Below are 6185 nucleotides of genomic sequence, written 5' to 3' on the forward strand. Positions count from 1 at the left end.
GCATGGTCCTCTAGGAAATGGAACTGCAGTTACCATTCAGATGGAACTCACTGATACATTTCCACATTTGCATTCCTATGTTTGAGAAAATCAAAATCTGAATCATGCTGCGTGGCTATGATTGCTTACATAAACATACCGTCCCACCAAAAAACGTGCTGGCCTGCCAATGGTTTGCATGCACATTCTTTCAAATACTTGAAGTATTGGTTCTTCACCAGAAAAGCTGCTGGATAATGCAATTTAGTCAAAACCCAAATAATTACTACTTATTTGAACTGCAGCAGTTCTTCGAAATTCCACCTGATATCAGCTTTGTGCTATGCACTTTACAGACACACAAAAGTTTAGGACATCACTGAAGAGTCTATTAGCTGAGTACAGAAAAACCAAGACACAGGAATAATTGGATCAAGGCTGCACAACAAAGCTCTGGCAAAATTTACAGGAGAAGCTAGATATGTTAATACAATGTTTTAAATATTAGATCATGAACACTTAAGCAAACAATATAAAAGTATAAAAAACAAACCACAAAGCATTCAGACACAATACTTAAAGAATAAATACTCTTTTTAGAATAGAAGATTCAGTGTTTTATTTTCCTGTGACAGAACCCAGAATCCTTTTAACTAATTTGTTGAGGAAATATGCCACAGTGGAATTTAGTATGACTGATTAAACTATGTTAATACATTTTCCAGCTTTGGGTCCCAAGTCCCATTGCCCTATCTATGACCTTTCTAACTCAGGAATTATGTTACTTGTTCTACTAACAAGCATCCATCCATGCCACAGGATATCATGGTTGAACAGAAATTATTTGAAGTGCAAGCATAAAACAAAGACTATATGACACATGAAACATACACATATATCTGATGGTATTACAGTTGCTACATAAAATCAGTATTAAAAGTAATTTTTAGACTGATCCCTCCTATTTTGATTAAGTATAACCTGTAAATCAACCCAGGACACATCACAATCCCAGTATCTTATCTAGCAATGTGTTCCCATGCAAAGGTGCTTAGGTGGGGAAAATTAGCAGCTGGGAAAATCAGTCACCTTTTTAAGTTACCTTAATGGAAAACTCAGTGCTTTACTTCTCACCTTTATTACTTCTCAAATATATCTCACTACCACAAAACCACAAATGCATGACAAAAGTAACGTATACATAATCTGCTTGGTGAGTTTTTTTTGTGACTCCTGGGAACTGTTTCTAACGGTCTGACCAAGACTCAATTCATCTGATTGTTGGAGGATGGTGAGCTGAACAGTTGATCTTGAAAGTACCAGCAATCATCCATGCTTTTTTTCTTCAGACTGACACTTGTAAGCTCTGATTCAGAGTCTACAGCACAGAAATACAGCAATGGACTAGAAAATTAGTCTAGGCAGCTGCACTGTGAATCTCTTTACTACATTCAAGCCTAAGGTACCAATCCAGCAAAACTTGTAAGCGCATAACATAGCTAAACCTGTGAGTGACAGCGGGACAAAACAATCTTAATATACATCAGCATGTGGTGATACAGTTTGTTGGTTTTTAAACCTAATTCCCATTGAAGCCTGTTCATTCCTATTGAATTATATATAACTTTAGTAAGAATATACACCAATAAATATGTATTTCTCTTCACAGTGCCCTGTTAAATCTTCCCTTTCTCATCCCTTGAGCACTTACTTGATCCTGTCTTCCATTCATAAAATCTTGCGAAACCGCACCACCTCAGCAGAATCTCGCAAGCTGTCCTCAGTACACATCACTACGAGGAAAATGGAGTTGTCTAGCCACCATCTTGTGATCCTGTGGGAGTAATTGTGTTAATTATCAAAACATAGAGGAAATGATTCTCATTTACACTTGCTTTAAGGCCCCTTCAAGGCTACAGAAGAGTGAGCTGACTCTGTGTAAATACAGCTCATTAAGTTTAATGCAGTTGAGGCCTGATGATGTCTGGCCAGTGCTAGTGCAAGGAAAAGTTTTTCTTGCCCATTCGGTACTATTTCTGCTGCAGAGAGTTTTCTACTTCCTTTCTGTGACTAAGGCAATTTTTAGCTATTTATGGACAACTCACGCAGTCTTAACCTGGACTGGGAAGCAAGGGGCATGAATGATCTCCTGTCCTATCCGTTCTCATTCTCATTGCTATGGGCAAAGAATTCTGAAGGGGGGAAAAAAAACTACTTTTTTCATCACATTTCTTTTGCATTACATCAGACAAACTATACTGAAAAAAAGGGTAGAATTTCTACTGAAAGTGTCTGTGATAACAAGAGGCTTTTCCATTCAAAATGTAACTGCTGGTAGTATCAACATCTGGAGGACTGTAGCCTTAGGCACCATTACAAGAAGCAAGAGATCTGGACAGGATACATTCAATCTTGCTTTAATGGTATGATGTTCTGCCAAGATAAACTTCTAAGCTTTGACATATTTTATTTTGAAAAATGTTATCGTCAGGTGTAAAGGAAATTCCTCTTCACTGAGGAGAGTTTTGTAGCAGCGTATTTGATGACATAATTACTATGTGACTACATATTTAATGAACATCTTTCCTGACCTGAATAAACAAGAAGCAACAAACATTTTTCCTGATGACATCCCCATGTGCCAGCAAATTCAAATAACAATAAAAAGAAAGGACTCATTCCCACAAAGGCTCTGTATGGGAATTATTTTACTCCAGAGTGCTGAATTTTAAGTCCATTTCTCTTAGTTAAAGCAAATCAGATGCTCAAATGCTTCTTACACCAAGGCTCTCTGCTCTCAACCTTACACATCTCTTCTCAATTCCTCACATCCATTTTGCCATGCCTTGCTTTTTTACTTCAACTGAAAATAGTTACATCCTCTTGCTGTGACTGCTCTGATTTACAGGTGCCATCTTCATCACCAAAACTGTAATTACTCACGCTGTTATGGACAGTTCAAAACAGTTTGGTTCCAGCTTTGGTGGGGCTTCATAAAATCTAGAACAAGGGTGCACTCACCATATATCCTGCTTAAGGCTCTAAAGGCAGAATAAAAAAGACACGCCTGGGAAAACTGAACATATAACACAGCCTTATATGTTTAGCTTATGAGCCTTTAACCACTGAGCGGTCGTTTCTATGAATAAGTGTGAAAAAAGGAGGATGTAAGATTTAGGTAGAATTATAGGAAGCATGCAAAATGCCAAAATCTCTGAAGGTACCACGGAATCACAGGAGTGACGTAGCTCCTGATAAATTCAGTTCAGCAATGCCTAATTACTGGGCATCCTCAAATTAGGCTGTATGTTGCTGAATACTGTTACTTCAGAGTGAACATCTGTGGCTGAATCTGCTTCCAAAGAGACCTGAAACCACTTTTCTCAGGACTTTGGAGCTCTCAGTCCCAAAGAGTTTACAGTACAGAAGCACACTTCAAAGTGAGTAATACCATGATGATTGTAGAAAAGACTGTCAGCTGGTTTAAATCAGTACAAGTTTACTGAAATCAACCAGCTAAAAGTCTACTACGGGGATGTGAATTAAAATTGTACAATCATGTTCAAGTAGCAGCACTTTATGGTAAATCCATCGGAAACACTAGTAAACTCCCCTTTCTTTGGACTAAAGAAACATTATCATGAAGAAAAATTGGACATTTCACTGATAATCACACTGCACTCCTCACAATGCTGTGTACTCAACTGCAGCTGTTTTTGGAATGCCGTTCCAAAACCTGCATTTCAGCAGCTCAGACACATAGCTTCAGCTTTGTTGGGTCATCTTTGCCTCTGTGATCCACATGTACCACAGATGTAAAAAAAAAATAAAAAAAAAATTGTATCTTTTATATCTAATTCAGTTTGTACTTTTTCACTGTAGCATTAATGTAACACAACATAAGTATTTCCCAGGAGAAGTATTTGTCATTATAACACAGGGCTCAATTCATTCACTAAAGCAAAAGTTTGCAGAGCTCCTGGAAGTGGCCAGCTTCAGATAACGAGACCATTGGATTAAATATAGGTTTAGACTTCTTTTTTTAATCTTTCCCTTTATCTCCATCCAAATCCCCACTCCCTTTTGGCTGCTGTCACTACAGCACTTCAGATTCTGGCACAGAACCAGTAAAGGAGGTATTTCAAGAGATGGTAAATCAACTTATTCAATGCTCTCTCTGGCTTCCTTTCTCAGAGGTCAAATATGTTTTCAAACCAGTAAAAGAAGTGAAAGTTCTTTCAAGTCTCACTTCTCACAAGGCAGGACAAGCAGAGGGGGGTTTCCAATACTCACTGCTAACGGCATGCAGTTCTCAGAAGAGCCTCTTTTCTTCTCTGATCCATAGGATATGCACAAAGGCTTACTCATTATCTTTTCATATTTTCTCCAAAATACCAAATACAGAACTATCAGCATAATGGGTCAAGGAATGTACACATACACCACATTTCATTATCCAGCTTTATTTTTAACTTGTACTCCCAATTCAGCTCCAAGAAAAAAAATGCCAACATTACTTTGTATATAGAAACTCTCTCAGTGATCATTTCATGAGAACAAGCTTGTACAAACAGCACACTGTTAACGTGTAGTTACTCTCTACTGCTGTTATATACGTGTTGTATATAACAACATCCCAGTTCCAAAGAGGTTGAAACACATTTTTGTAAATATAGTGGGAAATCTTTTATTCACAGTACCGACAACAAATAAATGGCAGCAATGGCAAGATTCACAGACCAGGTAGAAATGTCAGTGCATCTCAGAAGGAGCCGCAGAAACAGCACACATTTTTATAACCTTGTTTAACAGTGACACATCTTTCTAAGCAATTATACCAACTTGTGGCCAAATCCAAATGTACTACACTCAAAGTAATATTGCAAAACACGTATACAACCATCCTGACAGCTGGACAAGCCAGACTAATCTATTTGTCAAAAGACTAATCACCACTTCAGCATTTCACTGCTTCATGCCAAATTTACCTTTCATTTTTTACAGCAGTTGCTGACCAACACTCAGCGCTTGTTATTTTTAAACATGATGATATTATTTAAGAAGATGTTTCAACTATTTATAGACTTCATTAACTCTTTTTGAAGGTTAACATAAAATACGTGAGGAAAGGAAAAAGGAAAACAAAAATAATAGTGTCACCACTAAATACTGATTTTTGTTCAAATTAGTCTCAAAGCTAATTTATAACTTTATTAAAGTGATGCCTTAGTTTAACAAAGCAATCTGAGCCAACTCAGAGCAGCTGGAGGTACTTCTATGATAGTAGGTAAGATTAAATTACGTAATGAACATTGCTTGTTAGGCATTATTCATCTCCCGTTAAAGCAGACTAAAGCAAGTCAAATGGATTGTGATCTCTATCAACTAGAAAGGCAGCCTGTAATGTCTACCACCGATGTACGTGTCTGCATTGCAGCCATCCCTTAAGGTGAAATGAATTCCTTTCTGTTTCTTTCCAGTATTTAGTCTTTCTAGACAGTACAGCAATCCTACCTTCATTGCAGAGTATTATTCCACCATCAGCAGAAACATGGTACAAACTGAACACCTTTTTAACAAGCTTACTTAGGTTTTTACAGGCTTACTTAGCAACATTCAATTTACCAGTTCTCAAAACACTTGACAGAGGTACTAACCATCATTATCCCTGTTTCACAAGTGAGGAAAATTGAAAGTTAACATAGAAGTTAGCATGAACTTGCCTGAATGAAAACATTTCCACATTTCACCCTACCTTAGAATTACCATCACCTACTGTGAATCCAGCTCTGCTGCATACTATTCAACAAATTCATAGGTCTGAAAAGTAAGCATAAAGATTAATAAGAAAAATATGAAATGAACAAGGTAAAATATTTATTCTCTTGCAACAACTTAAGACAAATGCTATTCCTGTGTAGCAGACAGTATGTCCACCGAACACGCTGTAGTATGATGCAGTTGCCCAGCTAGCATTGCTTAAGTTAGCACCAGAATGAAACACACCATAGCACTTTCAAAATTATTAGCCAAATTTATTACACTTGTGAAGTGACAAAATCTACTGTCTTGAGCAGCAGGCCAGGCAAGTACAATTTATCTTCTAGTACTTGAGCTATCACCAATATACTATGCTGCACTTTACCAGCCCAGTCTAGGTGAGCTGAGGACTGTTTTCATTATGGTCTACTGCCTCATGTAGACAT

This window comes from Anas platyrhynchos, chromosome 3, assembly GCF_047663525.1.
Source record: "Anas platyrhynchos isolate ZD024472 breed Pekin duck chromosome 3, IASCAAS_PekinDuck_T2T, whole genome shotgun sequence".
Taxonomy (NCBI): domain Eukaryota; kingdom Metazoa; phylum Chordata; class Aves; order Anseriformes; family Anatidae; genus Anas; species Anas platyrhynchos.